Raw genomic sequence first — 25,081 nt, forward strand, 5'->3', positions numbered from 1 at the left:
CATATGACCGCCTCAGTGGCTCAGGTTGGATTTGCCCAGCTGGGTGGAAGGCATGAATGAAAACTGCAAGTCATTTATTTAATACATATTTATTAGACACCTACTCTGTACCTGGCACTATTCTCAATATTTGGTATTTATAATGCAAACAAAGCAAACCTAATTCTTTGCTCTAATGGAGTTTACATACTGGTGGAGGAAACAAATAAATACTAAAAAAATAAATGTACAATGTTATTTCAGGGATTATATATGTGATAAAGCTAGGCAAACGGCTCAAGAAAAACTGGAGGCATGTGCTACTTTATATATGGTAGAGTAAAGAAATGGTATTCAAGGAGGGGCTTGAATGAAGTGAGAGAGAGAGCTAAGAAAGCTCATGATGGGACAGAATTGCTCGCAGCATGGGTGGACCCTGCAGGGGAGATTGCCCAGTGCTCTGACAAGTGGCCAAGGATTCCAGTGAGGGATGGCAACCTGCTCCAGCATTCTTGCCTGGAGAATCCCATGGATAGAGGAGTCTGGTGGCCTACAGTCCATGGGGTCGTGAGAACTTAGTGACTAAACCATCACCACCACCACCAGTGAGGGGAGATGGAGAGGGGGAAAGTTTACCAGGGGGAGGTCACACCGTGCTGGGCCTTGGAGGCCATCTGTGAGCACTTAGGTCTCTGATGTAATCAGAAAATCTTAGAATATTTTAATCACATAATTTACATGATCTCCTTTGTCCTGAAAGGCTGCTCTGTGGAACAGGGCCAGGCAAGCAGGAGACTCATCAGGAGGGTGTTGCCGTTGACCATGTGAGGGACTAGAGTTGGTGGGGGTGGACGGGGTGAGAAGGTCACATTATTAGAGCACCTGGCTTTGCTGATGGGTGTAGGGTGTATGCAAATGAGAAGAGCAAACTATGACTCTCAGGTTTTGACCAAAGAAGCTGGCTGGATAGTGGCAAGATTGAGATTTAGAACACTGGATGAGTGTCAAGAGCTTGGAGGGAGGGTAGGAATGGATACCAAGAGTTCATTTCTAGACATGGGAAGTTTTAGATGCTCAAAAAGCATTGTGAGGACACGTTGAATAGACAGTTATGTGTAAGTCTAGCCCCTGGAAGAGGAAATGGCAACCCATTCCAATGTTTTTGCCTGGAGAATTCCATGGACAAATGTGCCTGGCAGGCTATAGTCCATGGGGTTGTAAAGAGTCAGACAGACTGAGTGCAGTGCATAGCAGCACATGGAAGTCTCATGTTCAAGGCATTGATTGTGGCTGGAGATGAAAATTTGGAAATCCTTCTGGCTCAATGGTAAAGAATCCACCTGCAGTGCAGGAGCCACAGGAGACACGGATTCAATCCCTGGGTCAGGAAGATCCCCTGGAGGGGGAAATGGCAACCCACTCTAGTATTTTTGCCCATGGGCAGGGGAGCCTGGGGGGCTACAGTCCTTGGGGTCACAAAGAGTTGAACATGACTGAAGCAACTTAACATGCACATCTTATAGACATGGCATTTAAGATCAAGGAATTGGTTGAAATCATCAAGGACTTGAGTATAGAATGAAAAAAACAGCAGTTGGGGGGTGGGTATGAGTCTTTAGCAAGGGAAGAAAGAGTGGCAGGTGCAGAAGGAAGAAAACCTATAGTGTGGCCATCAGGCCAAGGATTGTGTTCACATCCTCATAGGTGAGGAAGTCCCCTTGTTCTCTGAGGCTATGCATTTTCAGATCAACAGTGTTTTAGGTGCTCTGCTTGTTCTCAGTAAGAGACCACTAATGGGATAAAGCAACCAAACTGAAAAGACATAGAACTTTTCCAAGAATTTTAAGTTGAGAAGTTACATTCATGCAGGTAATGCTAAGATTAATACCTATTGTAAAACAAAATGCTCTTAAATAGTCTATATGAATGATGACTTAATTAATCTTCATTCTATCACACCATATCATGTGAGGACTCCTCTGTCCTCTTGGAGCACATGCTTTAAGTCCCTAAATGCAAGTGTACCTGAATAATACAGCAAGGGTGCTGGGCTTGGAAGCCAATGACATTGACAGAAACTGAGGATGGCTACATTTGAGGATAACTTTTTAATAATTAATAATCACTATTTTATTTTTTTTTCTTTTTTTCCCATCCTCCCCTCTCCCTTGTTTCCTTTTTAAATTTTTTTTTTATTTTTTGGCCACAGCTGCTTTTTAAAGTCCATTCACTTTTTAGTTATGACTCACCCGCTTTTCTTTCACAGTGGAGAGTGACTTGATGCATGTGGTCATGAAAATCTACGTTAGTCCCTAAACATCGAGCAGATCTAAGCTGTCAAAAATGAAGGAAGAAGTGAAACATTTGGGACTTCAAGAAATGACAGCATATTCAAATTAAATATATATGTGTGTGTTGTGTGTGTATGTGTACACACACACACACTCACTCACATAGGCACATACATACATTTACCTCTTTATCCAGAACATATGGACTTGCAGATTTTTATGCCAAGCCATACGTTTCTGTCTGGCATCATATGGCTCACATTTGATGAAAATTATCCAGTCCTGTGGAGTGCTTCTTTGTTACATATTATCTAACTCCTATGAGTGAGAATTCCCATTAGCTCAAGGAGGAAAAAAAGAAATGCTATAATGATCCCCTTGCAGTTTGTTTTGGGGGCGTGAAGGATGGGAAAAATTGGTGGAAACACAGAAAAATTCACGTCATAGTAATAATTGGATGGCTCTGACATAACCAGTATTTTTGGTGGTGTTTTAGATTTTAATTCATGACTTTACACTAAACAAGATCCCAAAGTGGGAAAACATTGTGGTAAAATTCCTTGATTTTAAATATAGCGGGCAGCTGGAAAGAGAGTGCAAATGTGTGTGCTGATGTGAGGGGTGTGTGAGGAGCATTCAGCTGTGAGTATTTTTGCTAACTATCTGCAAAACGTATAGTGCACATACCGTGGGAGACAGACCACAAAGCTGTAGGCTCTCACCACCTAATGGGTGAATTTCATGGGGAATCTCGAAAATAATTCTCATAGACAGCACGGGCGGCTCATCTAAAGAACTGTTTTGGCTAACACTGATTCCTCTTCCTTTCATTTGGGAAATCAAATATTGAATTTAGCCTCAAAAGTAGATCATATTCTGGGTGGCCCCAGGGGAAAAGCTGAAGAGGTTTTTTTTTTTTTTTTTTTTTCCATTTTATTTTCTTGGCAGCCAAGGAATTCTAAAATTTGTTCCCAGATTCTTAGTAGGATGATGTCCATGGCAGATGGGGGTCACTTAATGAGTAAGATCACCAGGTCACTGCAGCTCAGGCATTCTGTCCTGTCTCACAATTTTGAGTTATTGTTACAGGGAGTTTTACATACTTTTGGCACAGAGGGAGAATATATAGGTGACCTGTCACAACAGTACAAGTTTCTTGATTAAAGAAGGGCTGTGATTTGAAGGGAAGCTGAGTGTCAAATAGCTTCCTGTCTTTGTCATGGTTGGGAAGGTACGTATGCTTCAACTCAGCGTCCCCGGTCCTCTCTGTACTCAGACAAGAGTTGTTGCCCAGTTCTCCTGGCAAAGCCTCCCTTCCTGAACAGTGTCAGTGGCCAAAAGGCAATGCCTTGGTCATGAGCTACCTGTCCACCATTTTGGAATATTATCAGAATCAAAACCTATTTATATTTCAAGTGAATATCCCAAGTTGTACTCAACTAAGTGGAATACAAAAGATCCTATTGGCACTGTGCATTTTATATACCCCAAATAATGCCTTGCCATGTGTGCATGCTTAGTCACGTCTGACTCTTTGTGACCCCATGGACTGTAGCCCACCAGGCTCCTCTATCCATGGAATTTTCCAGGCAAGAATACTGGAGTGGGTTGCCATTTCCTCCTTGAAGGGATCTTTCTGATCCAGGAATCCAACCCACGTCTCCTGCGTCTCCTACATTGGCAGTCAGATTCTTTACCACTGAGCCACCCGGAAGCCCCTAAATAAAAACATGGGCAAAAGTGATACAGTCATGGCAAGCTTAACTCAAATTGGTTTTCTACTATGCTACTGAGCAATAATAATATTTAGAAAACATCTTAATTTTCAGGCTGTAAGAATGTCAACTTCTAGTATTGCTTTGAGGGCATCTGATACTTTTAATTTTTACTCTTTTTTCTTCTTTAGTCCAACTAGTCATTGTATATAGAGTGTTTGTGGGTTGTTTTTCCAAATTACTGAAAGTTACTTTTCATTGTGCTGATATATTAGGAAAGTGTTTTGTTTGATTATTTTTTTTCTTATTGAAGCATAGCTGATTTACAAGGTTGTGTTAGTTTCAGGTATACAGAATAGTGATTCAGTTATGCATATATTCACTTTGGAGTTCTTTTCCCTTGTAGATTATTACAAAATATTGAGTAGAGTTTCCTGTGCTATACAGTAGGTCCTTTTTGGTTATCTATTTTATATACAGTAGTGTGTATGTATTAATCCCAACCTGTGAGGAAAGTGCTTCGAATGAATCTTCACGACCAGAGAAATGAGAAATATCTGGTGAATTAAAAGAAAAGAACTATTTGAAAGAACATTTTCTAAAAGCCCACTTGCCTTGGAGCATCTGATGAAACAACTATGTATGTGTATACATGGGCAGGCGCACAAAAACTCAGGCAGATATAGATGCACACTCAGGGAGGTGATTTGCCACTTGAAAGAGAATAAAAAAGCTAGCAACATCCAGATGTTATAATTCTGTTCCCAGTGATACTACTGGCAGCTTTGGTTCTCCAGGGGAAAAAAAGGGAGCACACCTCTCATGTGCTGAAATATTGGAGGAGAAGGACTGAAGCTGATTCCTGGCTGTGCTTCACACTGAGTGCTTTACACAGAGCAGAAGCCCAATTAATGCCTGTGGAATTGAATTTATTGAATTGCACTGAAGGGAAAAGAGGACTCAAGGGACTTGGAGCCTTCAAGAGTATATTGCAAGAGGTTTGGTTTCAAGCAGAGACTAAAATTTTAATCTCTGGATTTGTCTGTTGGGCAATGGAGATACATATCTTGAATGAGAAACAAATAACAAATACACCTATTGGAACTGCTGAACATTTGGTTTGCTCAATGAAATACCACGAACCATTTATATACAATGTTTGAAAGAAAATGCTAGTTTCTAACCATGACACTATTATAACACACCTTGGGCTCAAATTTATTTTCCTTTAGATTTTTATGAATTTTGGAAAGATGAGAACTAGGAAAAATGATAGAAAATGGTATATATTTTTAATCAATTATGACTCCTAATGGGAAAATTTTATCGAATAAATTTAAATTTGAATTAATTTAAAATGCCCAAATAATTTTGCATTGGTTTATTTTTATTTTGGGGGGCTCCAAAATCACTGCAGATGGTGATTGCAGCCATGAAATTAAAAGACGCTTACTCCTTGGAAGAAAAGTTACGACCAACCTAGATAGTATATTCAAAACAGAGATATTACTTTGCCGACTAAGGTCCATCTAGTCAAGGCTATGGTTTTTCCAGTGGTCATGTATGGATGTGAGAGTTGGACTGTGAAGAAGGCTGAGCGCCGAAGAATTGATGCTTTTGAACTGTGGTGTTGGAGAAGACTCTTGAGAGTCCCTTGGACTGCAAGGAGATCCAACCAGTCCATTCTGAAGGAGATCAACCCTGGTATTTCTTTGGAAGGAATGATGCTAAAGCTGAAACTCCAGTACTTTGGACACCTCATGCGAAGAGTTGACTCATTGGAAAAGACTCTGATGCTGGGAGGGATTGGGGGCAGGAGGAGAAGGGGATGACAGAGGATGAGATGGCTGCATGGCATCACGGACTCGATGGACGTGAGTCTGAGTGAACTCCGGGACATGGTGATGGACAGGGAGGCCTGGCGTGCTGTGATTCATGGGGTCGCAAAGAGTCGGACACGACTGAGCGACTGAACTGAACTGAACTGAAAACAGAGGCGTCTTCAAAATGTTCTCATAAATCAATGATGATTAGAATCTTTCTCAGATTTTGAAGATAAACATATTTAGATTGTGATAAAATATGAAAAATTTCTACATGATAGTTGTTATTTTCATAAAACTTGTGAGTGTGTAAGGACATCTGTTAGCTAAATTAATTATAGGAATAAATAATATAACCAATATAAAATGAAATGTTGGAAAACTTGTTTTAAATGTTTTAAAAGGTCAGTGGGGGAAAAAATAAGGTTTTATTCTAACAAAATATGCAGGGCTATTGATGAAATACCATTAGAATCCTACATATAAAGAAAAGGAATTGAGTAACATTTGTTTAAAGAATTTTGTTATTTTTCTCTTATACACTTTACCCTATATTTTTCTTTATGTATTTCTCTAATTCTGATAGTTATTAAATGCTCTTTTTTTGAATCTGTAAGCAAATGACTACTAAAGGGAAAATAGAATTTCTCTACCTGTTTTAAAGACACATATATGTCCCTCAATACCTAATTTCTCACTGTTCAGATGTTACGCAGACCTAGGATTAGTCTTCTAATAAATCTAGTAATTTCAGTTCAAATAAAATAAAAACTTGGAAAGCACAAACACGTCATTACTAAACAATGTGCTATTAAAAACAAACCATGGGTCAATGAGAAATCAAAGAGGAAATCATAAATAAATGAAATAAATGAAAATGGAAACACAACTGTCCAAAATCTACGGGATACAGTGAAAGTGATTCAGAAAGGGAAGTTTTTAGTGAAACAGTCCTACCTTGAGAAATGAGAAAGATCTCAAAGAAACAACTCAACTTACCATCTAAGGGAATTAGAAACAGAAGAATAAACAAAGTCCAAAGCCAACAGAAAGTAGGGAACAATAGAAATCACGGAGGAAATACACCCCCTCCCCCAAAACAATAAAGATCAATGAAACTAATACCTGGTTTTTAAAAAAGATAAAATTCATAAACCTTTGGTTAGGCTATCAAAAATAAAAGGTAGAGGATCCAATTAAACCAAATAATAAATAAAAGAGGAGAAATAACAACTGATACCACAGAGATACAAATAATCATAAGAAAATACTACCAACAGTTATATGCCTACAGACTGTACAACCTAGAAGAAATGAACAAATTTATAGAAAGATAGAACATATCAAGACTGAATGAAGAAACAGGCAATTTGAACAGACTGATTGCTAGTAGTAAAATTGAATTTGTAATAAAAGTACTCCTAGGAAACAAAAAGCCTGGGACCAGTTGCAATAACATGGATGAACTTAAAGTACTATGCTTAATGAAGTAAGTCAGACAGGAAGACAAGTAGTCTGTGTTGTCATTATATACGAAATCAAACAAATAAAACAAAGGAATGTATATTATAAAACAGAAACAGACCTATAGATACTGAGAACAAATAAGTGGTTACCAGTAGGGAGAGGGAGGGGGGAGGGGCAAGAGAGGGCTAGGAAAGTAAGACATACAAACTACTACATATAAAATTAATAAGCTGCAAGGATATATTGTACAGCACAGGGAAATATATCCATTATTTGTAATAACTGGAGAATAATCACTAAAATATTGAATCACTATGTAAGACAGCTGAAACTAATATAGTATTGTAAATCAACTGTATTTCAATTAAACAAAAATAATAAAAATTATGAGATGAATAGAAACAGTGTAAAAAGTAACTTATGAAAATTTCACAGATTTCTAATTATTTTCTTAGAAAAATAATAGCTGCATAACTTGCATTATTTTTATATCAAATCTTTGAAACCATTCAGCATAGATATTTAAACATGTAGAAAACCAAGTCTCACAATAAATAATACTGTGAAAGAAATAAGTTGCTACATCACTATTTTGGCAATGTAACCTCACAGAAGCGATTTCTTTTGGATTAAGGAATAAAAATTAAATGACACATTAAAGAGCGTCTGATCACTTAGTGACTGCTTCATCTTTTCAGCTGGATGTTCATTCCTTTGAATCAGCAAACAACAAAATAAGTCATTTCAGGTGACTTCAAAACACTACTTGTATTGAACATATGCAAATAAAATATATTTAGTGGTGACTATTCTGAAATATTATTATAAGCCAAGTTTGGGTACCTGGAACTGTATAGACAGGACCTATGAAAAATATTAAAGTAGGATTACCACAAAGAGCTGGCTTCCGTGATGGCTCAGTCCGTAAAGAATCCACCTGCAATGCAGGAGACCCAGGTTCAATCCCTGGGTTGGAAAATCCGCTGGAGGGGGGCATGGCAACCCACTCCAGTATTTTTGCCTGGAGAATCCCCATGGACAGAGGAGCCTGGTGGGCTGCAGTCCATGAGGTCACAAAGAGTCAGACATGACTGAGCAACTAAACACAGCACAACTGCACCACAAAGAATATTTATTTCCCCAACAGAAATTTAGTAGTAAGTCTGTCTTACATTATTTGGGTTATACGAAAACCTTTAGACATCTCCATTAAGAAAGAAGATTGCCAACAAGCTGAATGAGTTGGAAGAGTTTTGAGTCTCCTGATTGGAACCTATAGCAAGATAGATTTCTATGGAACTAGAAAATATCTAACGATTATGAAGACTTGTGTAAGAAAAGATGATATGTCATAGGCCTTTCCCCTTCTTTTCTTGTTGATACAAAGAAGTTTAGTAGGTGGAAAAAAATAAAATATCAACAGGCTTTAGATAAATTTAGGGATTCCCTGGTGGCTCAGATGGTAAAGCATCTGTCCACAATGCGGGAGACCCAGGTTCAATCCCTGGGTCGGGAAGATCCCCTGGGGAAGGAAACGGCAACCCACTCCAGTACTCTTGCCTAGAAAATTCCATGGATGAAGGAGCCTGGTGGGCTTCAGTCCATGGGGTCGCAAAGAGTCAGACATGACTGAGTGACTTCACTTTCTTTCTTTCTTTTCTTTAGATAAAATATTGCAGAGGTGAGAAAAATGTAAAAAAAAAAAAAAGTGAAAAACCTCAATTGAGGCATTGGAATTGGGTAGCAATTATATTAGCCATTGATAAAACTGCCACATTAAACTGCATGTATGTGTGTGTGTATGAGTGTGTGGGTTTAACCATAGACAAATTGGCTTATCTACTGTTGCTTTTTCAAAGATTATATTTAAAAACAAGTGATGCTGTATCACTGAATATTTTTCATCCAAACTTCCTTTTCCGTTTTCTCTTTTCAGTGAAGTTGGATTGCATGAAGAAAATGAAGTTGCTTTACATGATTTTATCAGCTGAAATCAGAGGAAGGACAAATTTTTAATGGATCCTCAGTCACTGACTGCACTTTTTGAGAAATAGAATTGTTGGTGAGTCATAAGGCCACTAAGTTGCTCTAATATAATGATAATTTTGGTAAGTATTTTGACAGAAGTGTGTGCAAGGTCAGGGAAAGTCTTGTAAGCCTTTTTTGATGAAAGTATAACCATATGCTTATTGACTAAGGTAAGATAAAAGATGAAAGTTGGGGAAAGAATGAATAAATTTCATCATTGGGATAATGCTGAGAGCACTAGAGTATCCCAGGTGGTTGAGTGGTAAAGACTCCACTTGCTAATGAAGGAGATGCGGGAGACATGGTTCTGATTGCTGGGTCAGGAAGATCCCCTGGAGGAGGAAATGGCATCCTGCTCTAGTATTCTTGCCTGGGAAATCCCATGGACAGAGTAGCCTGGTGGGCTATAGTCCATGGGGGTCACAAAAGAGTTGGACATGACTGAGCATGCACACGTTAAAACATTAGAATATGCCAACATCAATACGGTCACTAAATATGTTCTTTACAAAAATGTAGTGATATCTGTGTAGCATAGAAGTGTGGCCAATATTTGATTAGCACAGAAGTTTTCCTTGTCCAGTATTGCTTCTTCAGACACTTGAGAGAAGGTTATACTCAATGTCTCCAGTGACCTTGCTATATTCAGATTTAGATGGTCAACTCTAAGAATCAAAGTCCTCAAAGTTATGAATTTTGTTCTTGAAGCACAAGCGAAGCCATGAGAAAACTAAGATGCTTCTGAATTTTAACACAGAATCAGTATCATAGGAATACTAAATTTAAACATGGATGTGATATATGTTTCATTGCTATGAAATTAGCTCAGAAGAGACTAATAGGACATAGTTGCTTATAAGTATGTTCCTGGATTCACTTAGCCAAGAATAATGATGGAAGAGCTCTTCTTTTGACTAATAATGCATCCCCTTTTCTCTAGTATCTTACTACTAATATTTTGGCCACCTGATGTGAAGAACTGACTCATTGAGAAAGACCCTGATGCTGGGAAAGATTGAGGGCAGGAGAAGGGGACAACAGAGAATGAGATGGTTGGATGGCATCACTGACTCAATGGACTTGAGTTTGAACAAGCTCTGGGAGTTGGTGATGGACAGGGAAGCCTGGCGTGCTACAGTCTATGGGGTTGCAAAGAGTCAGATATGACTGAACAACTGAATTGAACTGAACTAATATTTATGTCAAAGCTGAATCAGAAATCTATTGGAAAAATGGGGAGAATATTGGGAGATGCTGGGAAGAAACATTCCACTTAAACATTTCATGTGTGACAAAATAATTTGTTTGAAATGCTGAATTCTGTACATTGAAATCCTAGGCTACAGATGTGGGGACAGAAAAAGTTAAAAATAGTTTACCAGCTTTGACACTGGGAGGCTGAAAGAGAGAAGGAACTATGAGCTTAAAGTGAAACCCTCTGGAGGAATGAGAACTTTTCAGGAGGAGGATATCAGGGTGAAAGAAGGAGTCCTGGAGAAGAACAAAAGCTGCCCAAGGTGGGTTAGCAGGAATTTGCATTTCTGAAAGATTACTTCCAGGAAGAGTGTTTCCCCCATTATGGACATGGGCATGGGGTCTCTTATGCTGGTTTTTAACAGTTGGAACTCATCATCCAACAGGTCTGTGACCCACAAATTATTACCACCAGGCAGGGTCCTTTGGCATGGAGGAGAGTAGACGTACCATGCAGGCTGAATCCAGCAGAGGACCTGATCAGATGGTGTCTGTTTAGAGACCACACTCCTCTAGAAAGCCAAACTCAGCTGCTGGGGCAGCGAAGAACAGGAGCTGGAAACCATAAATCTTAGTCTTCTACTCATTTCAGCATCCAGTTAACTTGCTCAGTTTGAAAGAGACAACCCAGGCCTCTCTGACCTTCGAAAGGACCTTCACATGTGTATTTTGCATGCTCCAGGGCTCCAGAATGTTCACACAATATTTTCCCATCTGGTTCTGAGATATGTCTGGGGCAAAGTTGGAACTTGCCATTTTTTTTGAGATGAAAAACAAGCTAAATTTTACTTATCAGAAATATCAGGGTGTTTTTGAGAACACTGTTCTCCATGTCAGTGAAACTTTTATGTTCTTTTAAAAATCCTCGTGTGATAGTTCAGAAAGACGAATTTTAATTTTAAAAGGGATCACAATGAGCTTATTCAATACTTTCATTTTATAGGCAATGAAATCGAGGTCTAGAGGGATTAAGTGACTTGCCTTAGGTCATTTTCATAAAAGTGGGAAAAAAAGTCCTGAACTAATTCTCTAGATTTTAGATTGAGTGAAATTTAAAAAAAAGACTAGTTTTTTAAAATTCACTAACAAATCACTCACTTCATCTCCCCAAGTTCAAAGCTTGCTGTCTTTCCTGCTCAATATTTCCTTGATCCAGAATTTGGCTCTAAGTAGAAGAGGGAGGGGAGTCTAGTGAAGAGTATACTCCTTTCCATGCTGCTTACCTTTTCAACACAGCAGGAATAACAGAAATACAGTTTTGCAGTGAGAAGGTCAAGGAGTGAGCTTATGAAGAAAAACCACCTTTAAACAAGCCAAAGAAAACAGGGGTATGTAACAGATTTTGCTAATGGGGTCATGATTAAATAAATGAGAGTTTGAGGTAGGCATAGAAACACACACACACACACACACACACACACACACACAGAGCCCGCCCACTAGGGCAAATATAAAGAATATAGTCTGATAGGGAATGTCACATAGGCAGGAACAAAATACTGGGAAGGTGAGTGTGTAGTAAATGATGTTGTTTAGACTTTGCTGCATGGCTGTGTGTGCTGAGTTGATATTTCCAAATAGAATAGCTAATAATAAATGAATTAATTGGGATCCTATTTATAGTTTGATTCAGAAAAGACATTTATTATTTTCTTTCAGGAAAGACTTAAACCTCTTTAAATGTCAAAATCTGTAAGAATGCTCATTTTTTTCAGGCTCTCCCTGAAGGTCACGGAGTAGCCAGATCAACACCCACTTGCAAAATGCACCCACCTTATTTCCACTGACTCCACTGACAGGGAATGAAATCTAACACAGTTAATAAGCATTTATTAATTTAATGGCTCTTGTTACTATGTGAAGCCTAACCTCCCACTTATTAGGATGAAATGAGTGTGTTATTAGAAATTACACTATAGGTCAAGCAGAAGAGAGCCCCATACAATATTCTCATTGAGTAAATAAGTATTTGTGGATTGACTTTCTAAAGGAGATATCAATTGAAACAAGTGATTAAAGTTGACAATGGAATTGTACAAATGACCCTAATGAATGAATTTTCTAATTGGTTTCATGTTTATGGACATCAGCCCTTTTTGCAACTGAGGGTATAAAGATGCATGACTTACAAACGAGAGATGCCTGTAATTAGATGCAAATGATCCTCAGTTACCTAGTTTTTGGCATCTGTGAATTCTGACAGATCATTCTATCTTCAACTGGGGAAAGTTCTAATTTTTCTCTTTTTTAAAAACTGCCACTGACTCGGTGACTGTTGACTTGGCAAAGCTCCTAACCAGATCCCAGATAAAAACCACCCATTTACAAAACATCAAATCTTCTTCTGCAGCTTTGGATTAAGGATTTTAACCTTAAAAAAAAGTTCTACTTCCAAACCCCCTTCTCTTTGTAAATACGATAAACCCATGACTATTTGGCTCATACTCTCTGACAGGAGTAAGATAATGTCACTCTTCAAATAAGTTCTTACTCATTGGTTACCTTTTGATGGGTTTATCGGCTGCCAGCAAATAGTGGATAACTATTTTGGTGAAGCCAGTCATGCCAGGCCTGTAAATGAACATCTGCCTGTGTGGAGCCTGAGCATGTCACAGGGAGGTCTCCATGGCACTGACATTTGACAAAATTAGAGCCACCCCAATGCTTTTGTCCCAAAGAGTCAAACACGACTTAGCTCCTGAACAACAATGCTTTTGTCTGTCTCCTCAGCCCTTACATATTTAGGGTGTGATGTGTTACTTCTTAATCTGATGACCAGTCCATTTATAAGCTTAGATTAAAGGGTGATCTTACTATGTCATCAGGAGCTTTGACATTGGTAATGAGACCAACGCTCATGTTTGATTAACTGAGATCATCTCATTAGCCAAACGTGTTAGACATTTATAGTTGGTGGCATTTTCTTTGTAGGGTCTCCAGTTTAAAAACTTTCTTGCAATCTGCTAAAATCTATTGTTTTAACTTCTCAAAAGTGTATGCAGGATTAATGAGCCTTTTTTCCTTCCTACACTTAAAATATGTTATATTTTATGCTTCTTTATTGATATTTTATAAGCAATAAACATGCTTTCCTCTATAAATATTACATATTTTTAAAGAGGTAAAAAATGATAAAGTATTTCAAAAGTTTTAATGATACATCAGGGAGAGGTTTGTATTATGTGGGACTGACATGTGTTGCTATTTTAACCTATAGCTTGCTTTCTTATTCTGATTAAGCATTTATCAAATGCTTAATACAAATCAATCGTAGAAGACCAAATATGAACCAAAGCTTTTTCCTTTTGTGTTCACAAAACCACTTCATGTAGGATTATCAGTTTCATAAAATCACAAATACAAATGTCAATGAATTTTATATGATGTAGACTGTGAGCTTCCCAGGTGGCTCAGTGGTAAAGAATCTGCCTACCAATGCAGGAGTTACAGGAGACACAGGTGCGATACCTGGGTTGGGAAGATCCTCTGGAGTAGGAAATGGCAACCCACTCCAGTGTTTTTGCTTGGAAAATTTCATGGACAGAATAGTCCAGTCGGCTACAGTCCATGGTGTTGCAAAGAGTTGGATACAACTGAACACACACACACAGAAATGAAATTGCTAGTGGCAAAAGTTTTTGCATACATTGGCACTTAATTTGGAACCTCCAAATAACTGATGGGTCCTAAGAGGAACAAGAGGTAAACAACGTCTGCTTTCGTATTTTTCCAAATGTGTGCTAGATGTCTAAAATTCATTAGCTATATTATCGTGGTGAAATGTTCAAGTCTGTTCTAGGTATACAATTGTTGGGGACAGAAAAACACAAAATGAGTTCAAAGTGTGATTTAATCAGTAGGATTAGAGGTGCTCTATGTATTTACTTTGAGTTACATGAGAATGTAGACATTGATTCTTACATTTATGGAACATCTTTTTTATGTCATTTGAAATTCATTTTTATTCAACCTTTTTCATTTTAGCATGCTTCAATATATTTATAATAAATGAGAGTACATATAAACCTTCCAGAACATCTCTGGGAATACGGAATTATATTAATAACACTCTTAATGCCACTTATTTGACATGGGATCTGATTATGCCATTAAAGATCTAGTTCCTCTGATACTCACACAGGGATTAGAAATAACTGAATTGGGGAAACATCCCAGAAATGAGGAATAGTTATTTTTAAATTCAATGGTAGAATTCACACTTTTTAAATGGTACAATTCACAGTTCCTCCTCTTCAGGAATGTTAAATCTTGTTTGAGAGGAAATTCATATATTCATGATAAATTAGAAAACAATTTGGAAGCAATCTATATAATTTATTGAGAACTGAAGTATGTAGGTGTCATTCTGAGGCAATTTGGAACCTGAGCAAAATCGTTGCGGGCTGGTGTTGGTTCAGGCAAACTCCATGGAGGGGGCAAAACTTGTGAGTGTTAAGGATAAGTAGGATTGTCATTAGTAGAGACAGGACGAAGAAGACCAGAAGTCAAGATAAATGTCAGCTTATCAGGGGTCAAAACTGGCTATGAGTGTTGAGCAGAGGCAAGATGCTCTCAGTTGAAAATGTAAAATGGAGTCTATTCATACAGGTCCTTGAGGCTGGATGCTGTGCTCAGCTCAGTGTTGTCCTACTCTTTGCAATCCAGTGGACTGTAGCCCACCAGGCTCCTCGTGGGATTTCCTAGGCAAGAATACTAGAATGGGTTGCCTTTTCCTCCCTCCCCAGGGATTGAACCCGCATCTCCTACACTGGCAAGTGGATTCTTTACCACTGAGCCATTCGAGAAGCCCCAAGCCTGGAGGGTTTTAAATTGGTTCCAGATGTAAAAAGAAGCCAATATAGATTGTTAACAAAGAGAATACATATTAATAGTAAACAGGACTGTATTTAGAACCTGGACACCAGCATGAGATAAAATGGTGACGTTCAGGAACCAGATGGTCAAATGTTAAAAATGAGAAATGAAGTGGTGATGGTCCAAAGTTTTTTTGTTTGTTGGTAGCAGCTTTATTTTCAACAGTGGAAACCCAGAAAGAACCTAAGCACTCAGAAAAAAGATGAATGAATAAAGTAAAAGTGGTACATCCGAAGATAAGAGATGAGTTACTTCTCTGCATCACTGATGAATCTTAAATAATTATTAACAAAAGAAGTCAGAAGAAAAAACAATGAATAGTTTATGATTACAATCAGATAAATTCAAGAAAATGCAAAAGTAGAGTGGTACTCATATGATGTGGGAACAGAGAAACCAACAGGACCTTTAAGGAGAACGCATATTAGGTCTTAGTAGCTAAACAGGTATGGGGCTAGAAAGAGATGCAATAGAAGTGACTGCAAATGATGTCACTCAGGGAAGCAGGGTAACATGGGAGCTATAAACAAAAATGAGAAGCTGTCCAGGGACTCATTTCTGATGATCACATACTCTCAAGCTTGACTTCACAAACCTGACCACCTGACTGGACACATTCTGTGAATACCTGGAAATAAATTAAGGGTAAAAGTTTGAGTAGAAACTGCAGGTTTTATAATGAGCACATAAGTGACCACTGAAATGGCAAGAATAGCTGATCAATCTAAGAAATCGGATAAAGAAAGAAGACTATAACCTTTAGGAATTCTACAGTAGATACAGAATGGGTAAACAACAGGTTCTGCTGTATGACACAGGGAACTATATTCAATATCCTGTGATAAACCATAATGGAAAAGAATATTTAAAAATAACATATGTATATATATAACTGAATCACCTTGTTGTACAGCAGTAATTAACACAGCATTGTTAATCAACTATACTTCAATAAAATAAATCAGAAGGAAAAAAAGAGAAAACTAGTAGAAAGACAAGCAAAATTGGAGATAAAGAAAGAGAAAAATAAGAAAGATATTTGAAGAGCTAAGGGGTGCCAAGGAAGAGATAGCTAAGAACAAGATGGTCATTTTGTCAGAAGTTGCAAGGATGGAGAATATAAAGAAATGCTGTCTGGATTTAAGGTTCCTTATTTGTCCTTGAGAGATTGTTAAAAAAAAAAAAAAAAAAAGCTTAAAAGGGTTGATTGGGGAAGGCATCATTTAGGATGGCAAGGTTTCAATTTATGTTTTCAATGCATTTTTCTCCTATTAGGGAAATGAGTAAGCCAACTCACTTCTCAGTTTGTTTCTTACTGGAATTTAGCAGTACGGCTGAACTAATTTAAGTTTTTGAGCTTATGAAGAGCTGCAACCTTGTATTTAAATTTCATCTGCTCTCTGTCCTACTTAATGTTCCAGTAACAATCCATCTTACTTTCAAGTCTGACAATTTCATAAGGGTATTGACCACCCACAGAGAGTATGCCTTCAAAAGGGAAAGCCCTTTAAGAGCTGTGTTGAGTGAAGCAAAAATGCTTAGATTGTAGTCAATACTATTAGAACTGAACTGGGATAAGGGTGCAGTGATTCAGAAGAATTAGTTCCATTATTTTTTCTGATGCTTCAGGAAAGCAATAGCATCCAGGAAAACAATAGCATTGAGAGCTTTGTGATGGTCATTGGGATACTGAGCTCTAGTCCTCATTATAGAATTTCACTGAAAATGCAGTTAAACACATAGAACTGAAAACTGCACCAACTCTTTAGACACTGAAGATTTTCCAGATAAATGGTTCAGGTTCCTTTAAGTAAGAATAATGGGCAGGAGTATATTCTACTTGGTTTATAGTAGAGACTCTTGAAAATAATTTTTTTTTCCTAATAATAGACTGGAGCATGGGTTAGTATTACACGTTAGAATAAATGGCTGGAGTTTAACAAACTTAAATGCAAAACTGCAAAAGCAATAAACCCTGCATTGAATATGACATTTAGAAACCTCTCAATATCAACATATACCCTATATATAAGAAACCGAGATTGCATCTGATTTTTTTTTTCTTTTTCCCACTGAACAGTTTTGTATTTAAGTTGTCTATTTTCTTTGAAAATCTGATTTCCATCCATAAAGATTTCTAAAATCAGGAGAGTGCACCTTTAAATTAAGTCTGTTCCTGAAGTGACCCATATCTGGCCATCGGGTAACCTGTACCAGGTAGTACCACATGTTCACAATCAACCCCAGCGTGTACCCTTTGGGCTGATCACTAAAATGTGACAATTCTGATAATTAAACCACCTAAAGCCAGTGGCTGATGTCTTGCATTAATTCAAAACAGCATAAGGTGAATCTTAGCACACTATCCAATTACAAGTGACATGGCTGTAGACGCTCTCAACCATGTGGTGTGGCTTTCCTCAGATACGCTAAACCTGATGAACGACAAAAACTGTAATTTAAACAAATAAAGGGGGGTAGCAAATGGATCCTAGTGTGTTTAATCTAACGAAGAGTCCCTCTGAGGTCTTCCCTTGATTAGCAAGGCTGAGAAGGTCAGAGGATGACATTTTACAATCAACCTAACATTCGAGGAGAAATTATATTTTCCTGTATCATTCATTAAGAGTCACTGGAGTTCAGACTTATAGTTTATACAGAAAATCTCAATTAATTAAAATAATGAAGAAGAAAAATAAAAGCAAATTACTATAATTACCAGAGTATAATTTTAACATTTGTATGCATAGATTCCATTGGAATAAAAGAAGTGAAGGATTTTAGTGTCCTTCCAAAGTGCAGCCAGAAAATATGACAATGGGGATCACAGCCTCAAAAGTGACAGCTTTATGTGTCTTTGTTGTTCAACAGCTGGCAGAGTCAAGGGCAACATCACTAATTTTAGGATAAATTTCCAATTATTACCTATTCAATTCAATTGTTCATATCTGTTCTCTACCATCACTACCACCATGATTAAATAGCATTGATTGGATGCTAAGTGAAAGTGAAAGTGAAGTTGCTCAGTCGTGTCCGACTCTTTGAGACCCCATGGACGGTAGCCTATCAGGGTCCTCTGTCCATGGGATTCTCCAGGCAAGAATACTGGAGTGGGTTGCCATTTCCTTCTCCAGGGGATCTTTCCAACCCAGGGATCGAACCCAGGTCTCCTGCATTGCAGACAGACGCTTTGCTAGCAAATGCCCCAAATACATACCATGTAAAGACAGTGAATTTGATTTGATTTGAACTTATTCCTTTTATGGGTTATCTATCGAAATATCTAACAAGCCTGGGCTCTGTCAGAGAGAAGACTAAAAGATAACAAACTAAAGTTAAACCTTGGCTGTTTAGGATTATTGTGTGATTTTGATAGCTTGCCTTTTCCTCGCATGTACCGATGTAGTGTATATATCACAGGCATGAAATAGCTTAAAGTCAGATCCCCGAGGGCCTCTGTTCGGTGGATGATGCTCGATAGTTTAAAAGAGAAAGAATGACTTGAATTCAGGACTTCTGTACCATGTGGTCGCCTATTTCAGGTTGTTCTCAACTTTGAAGTGGCATCTGATCTTCAGAAAGTCAAGGAGTATAAAACCAAGTGCACCCTGGAGTCTGAGAGCATGATCAGAGAGCGGGCAAAATGGACACATCATTCTGGGGATTAAGCACTGGACTTGGGATTTGGAAATGAAGTATACCAGAGGGAAGCAAATATCCTTAGAAATATTTTAAGCCATTGCAGGCATGATTTAATGCAGGATTCAAGGAAATTTCCTTTCCAGTGAAGATTTGACAGAAGGGCATAGAATGAGAAGGGGAAAGAAAAAAATAAAATAAAAACAGAGAGCCTGTACAGAAGTAGGGTAGATATGTATCTATCTAGATTAAAGGGTATATTAAGGGTAATGAGAAATTGAAAATACTCATTAGAAACATAATGTGTTTTGTTGAGTATATTACTATGCTTAGGTTAACAACCTTGTGAACCATACTTAATTATTAATCCATCTTGTATATTTTAAGTTCTTTTTCTGGCTGTAAAATGTTCTGTGTTTTTTTAAGTCACTTAGATACATTTAAAGATAGTTATTTAAATTGGGTAGACCCGACCGTAACTGAGGCTTAGAGTCTAGTGTCCAGAACAGACATTATAACTGAGTCTATTAGACTGGCACTAGGGTAAATAAGGTGAGCAGAAAGAAAAACTTTTTAAGTACTGTATTGCAAGGAGATCCAATCAGTCCATTTTAAAGGAGATCAGTCCTGGGTGTTCTTTGGAAGGAATGATGCTAAAGCTGAAACTCCAATACTTTGGCCACCTCATATGAAGAGTTGACTCACTGGAAAAGACTCTGATACTGGGAGGGATTGGGGGCAGGAGGAGACGGGGACGACAGAGGAAGAGATGGCTAGATGGCATCACTGACTCGATGGATGTGAGTTTGAATGAACTCTGGGAGTTGGTGATGGACAGGGAGGCCTGGTGTGCTGTGGTTCATGGGGTCACCAAGAGTCGGACACGACTGAGCAACTGAACTGAAGGACTGATGAAACGGAAATATTTCAAGTATTTTCTGGATTCTTACATGCCAAATTTCTTTAAGGTAGCTATTTTCTCTAGCTACCAGATTTTATTTACGTTGGCTCAATGGAAAATTTTCCTCATGGTAAAGGACATTCAAGCAGGTGTCAGGCACTAAGAATAATGTCAGATATTAATTACCCAATTTAGAAATATCACTGAATTAAAATTGAATTAAACTGAATTAAAATTGATCACCAACCAAAAGTTTATTAGTAAGGTGTAATATCAAAATTAAGCCAGTAATAATGTAAGATTTTTAAGCCAGATTTTTTGATTATGCTAAAGATTTAATTTGAATATTAAATTAAGGCATATGAAATCAGATAATACATCTAAGAGATTCCTTAACAATGGTAATGGATAGCTAAGTATTACATTAAGTACATGTTCATAATGTATTTTATTTGTGTTATATATATTAGTCAGATATATAGATCACATAGAAACTAAAGTATTACTCCTGTAAATGAAAAAATCCAAGAAAAATCCAAGAATCCAGAAATAAACCCAAGAATTTAAATACTTTAATTGTATTCAATTAATGCATTTTCATGTATATTGGACTAATAATTCTTTCAAAAGTTTGCTTCAAAGTTAGAATACATTTGTATTTAATTTACTATCTAGTTCTTCCAAAATTACTGGCAAACCATAATGAAGCCAAAGTTATAGGAGGAAGATATAGCAAGAGATTTCCCCAGTAGATTTCTCTATCCACTGAAGAATTCAGGTTAAAGAAGACTTGGCTCAAAAATATATATAAAGAATTTCAAATCCATATTTAGAACAATAAGCTAGTCTTTAATAAGTCTGCTCTTCAAATATTTTATCTCTAAGAAGGGTTCAGTGAAAATATATATCACATATGTATGCTAGCATGCTGTAAAATATACATATACCCAAGAAGAAAAATATTTCACAGGCTGTATGATTTTTTAATTTGGACTCAATGTGTTATTTTCTCTTTCCATTTTTTTTAAATTATGGAAGTATGATAATACATTTACAGAATACTTGGAAAATATAGAACAAAGTGACATATAGTTCCTCAGTGTGCATTTTATAGTTGCAACTTGGTTAAACATTGTTATTTGATATGTCTCAGTCCCTATGCATTAGTTTTACAAGATGCAAATAAAATAGGGGCATAGCTATAGGACTGAACTTTTTTTTTTTTTCATGTCCATGTTGAGGTTTTATTGCTTAAATTTTAATCAATGGTTTACAAATCTTGAACTTCCAGGTACTTTGTAGGGTTTTTTCTTGGACTGTAGGAATGAGACAGAAGCATTCAATGTCCAAAACAAGAAGACATTCTTGGGGAGAAAGTAGTTATCCAGTTCAAAGGGGAAAGAAATACAACCTATAATACACTGCCTATAAATTATACAGGCCCCCCCTGATGGATCAGCAGTTAAAGAATACTCCCGCAATGCAGGAGTCCAGGGCTTGATCCCTGGGTTGGGAAGATCCCCTGGAGGAAGAAATGGGAACCCATTCTGGTATTCTTGGCTGAAAAATCCCAGGACAGGGGAGCTTGATGGGCTGCAGTCCAAAGGGTCACAAAGAGCGGAACACGACTGAGCAAGCATGCATGCTTTCATGGGTATAAATTATACAAAGGGCAAGATAAAAATGTTTGATAATACTGACTGAAGAAGAGTACTAAGAAAAACGTCACATAGGACACCTTTGATACAAAGATCTAGAAATTTTGAAATTTTTTAAAATAAGCAAATAAAACTAGGATTTGAAATTTTGTCCACGAAAAACTATAGAGAGATTTTCTTGCAATAGAATATCTGAGTCTGTGATATTGTGATATAACAAGAAATATGGATTTGGTTTTGGTCCCTAGTTCTGGGCACAGAACTTCTAAAACCTTTGTAATTTCCTGAGTGATGAGGGTGAGAGGAACATCTTTTGTGATTTATAATAAGTCCATTCAACTCTCTGTAAGTTTATGTTGATGAGGTGACTGGTTGCTGAAAGTCCCTGGATAGCTTCAGGATGGGGGCTGGTTGCCAGAGGAACCAACCATGTAAATAAAGGATTGGAATTTTGAGGTCTAACCCTTGACCTCTAGGGAGAGGATTGGGGGCAGGAGATTGAGTTAATCACCAACAGCCAATGATTTTATCAATCACACCTATGTAATGGAACCTCCATAAAACCCCAAAACATTGGGGTTCAGAGAGCTCCCATCTTGGTGAAGTATACATGTGTTAGAAGGGCACCCTAAACACTCCAGGGATGGAGGGTCCTGCACTTAGGATTCTCCTGGATCTCACCTGATCAACATCTTCATCTTGTTGTTCACTTGTGTCCTTTATAATATCCTTTATAATAAACTGATAATAGTAAGTAAAAGTTTTACCCTGAGTTCTGTGAGTCTTGGTGGCAAATTATCAAATCTGAGAAAAGGGTCATGGGAAACCCTGATTTGTAGACATGTGGGTAACCTGGGGACCCATTGGCATCTGAAATGGAGGGATGTCTATGGAACTGAGCTATTAACTTGTGGGGTCTGTACTATAATTCTAGGTAGGTAGTATCAGAATTGAATTAAATTGTAGGACACCCTGCTGGTGTCTGCAGAGATATAGAGAACTGCTTGGCATGGAAAACCCACACATGTGGAGCCATAAATATTGTAAACAGAAAAACAAAATTTTCTTTTAAAGCCAAAATATAATAGAGAATTAATGTCAATTAAAGCTGTAACCAAGCAGGATCCTATGGTGCCTTCCTGGGACAGGCCTTCCCCAATATCCTCTGCTTTAGCTCCTCTCAAAAGTACCTAGATAATAGTATGTATACTTCTTAAGTTGTTTTGCAGATGGGAAACCATACAGCCCCAAGCCTCCTGGAGCCTAAGGACTGATAACATTAACACCTGTGATATCACCTTGTCCCAAAAGATTAATTGATATTTTAGAATTTGCTAGTATTTTGAGAACTCAGAGAATGGTCAAAACACTCTTAAGATAAGTGAAAATGTAAAATTATATTTTAAAAAGGAAAGGATACAATGAAATATTATTCAGCTGAAAAGAAATGAAATTCTATTATGATATGTCCTACAACATGGTTGAACCTTGCAAAAATTATGTTAAAGAAGCCTGATGCAAAGGAACAAATATCACATGATTCCATTTATATGAGGTACACAGAATAGGGAATTCATAGAGAAGGAAAGTAGAATACAGGTTAGTGGAGTGTTGGGGGGGGAGGGAGGAAGTGGGAATTACAGTTTAATGGGTACAGAGTTTCTCTGGGGATGATGAAAAAATTCTGGCAATAGTAATGATGGTTACAATGTTGTGAAAGTGCTTTATTGCGCACTTTAAAATGGTTAACATGGTATGTTTTGCATTATGTAAAGAGCAATATTGCATAGGAACCTGGAATGTTAGGTCCATGAATCAAGGCAAATTGGAAGTGGTCAAACAGGAGATGGCAAGAGTGAATGCTGACATTTTAGGAATCAGCTAAGATGGACTGGAATGGGTGAATTTAACTCAGACGACCATTATATCCACTATTGTGGGCAGGAATCCCTCAGAAGAAATGCAGTAGCCATCATAGTCAACAAACGAGTCCAAAATACAGTATTTGGATGCAATTTCAAAAATGACTAGAATGATCTCTGTTCATTTCCAAGGCAAACCATTCAAATCACAGTAATCCAAGTCTATGCCCCAACCAGTAATGCTGAAGAAGCTGAAGTTATGGTTTTATGAAGACCTACGAGCCTTTTAGAACTAACACCCAAAAAAGATGTGCTTTTCATTATAGAGGACTAGAGTACAAAAGTAGGAAGTCAAGAAACACCTGGAGTAACAGGCAAATTTGGCCTTGGAATGCGGAATGAAGCAGGGCAAAGGCTAATAGAGTTTTGCCAAGAGAACACACTGGTCATAGCAAACACCCTCTTCCAACAACACAAGAGAAGACTCTACATGTGGACATCACCAGATGGCCAACATGGAAATCAGATTGATTATATTCTTTGCAGGCAAAGATGGAGAAGCTCTACACAGTCGGCAAAAATAAGACTCGGTGCTGACTGTGGCTCAGATCATGAACTCCTTATTGCCAAATTCAGGCTTAAATTGAAGAAAGTGGGGAAAACCACTAGACCCTAAATCAAATCCCTTATGATTACATAGTGGAAGTGAGAAACAGATTTAAAGGTCTAGATCTGATAGACAGAGTGCCTGATGAACTATGGACAGAGGTTTGTGATATTGTACAGGAGACAGGGATCAAGACCATTCCCAAGATAAAGAAATGCAAAAAAGCAAAATGGCTGTCTGAGAAGGCCTTACAAATAGCTGTGAAAAGAAGTGAAAAGCAAAGGAGAAAAGGAAAGATATAGCCATTTGCAGAGTTCCAAAGAATAGCAAGGAGAGATAAGAAAGCCTCCCTCAGTGATCAATGTAAAGAAACAGAGGAAAACAATAGAATGGTAGAGACTAGAGATCTCTTCAAGAAAATAAGAGATACCAAGAGAATATTCATGCAAAGATGGGCATAATAAAGGACAGAAATGGCATGGACCTAACAGAAACAGAAGACATTAAGAAGAGGTAGCAAGAATACACAGAAGAACTGTACAAAAAAGATTTTCATGACCCTTATAATCACGATGGTGTGATCACTCACTTAGAGCCAGATATCCTAGAATGTGAAGTCAAGTGGGCCTTAGGAAGCATCACTACGAACAAAGCTAGTGGAGGTGATGGAATTCCCGTGGAGCTATTTCAAATCCTGAAAGATGCTCCTGTGAAAGTGCTGCACTCAATATGCCAGCAAATCTGGGAAACTCAGCAGTGGCCACAGGACTGGAAAAAGTCAGTTTTAATTCCAATACCAAAGAAAGGCAATGCCAAAGAATGCTCAAACTACTGCACAATTGCATTCATCTCATACGCTAGTAAAGTAATGTTCAAATTCTCCAAGCCACACTTCAGCAATATGTGAACTGTGAAATTCCAGATGTTCAAGCTGGATTTAGAAAAGGCAGAGGAACCAGAGATCAAATTGCCAACATCCGCT

This window comes from Capricornis sumatraensis, chromosome 4 (assembly GCF_032405125.1).
Source record: "Capricornis sumatraensis isolate serow.1 chromosome 4, serow.2, whole genome shotgun sequence".
Taxonomy (NCBI): domain Eukaryota; kingdom Metazoa; phylum Chordata; class Mammalia; order Artiodactyla; family Bovidae; genus Capricornis; species Capricornis sumatraensis.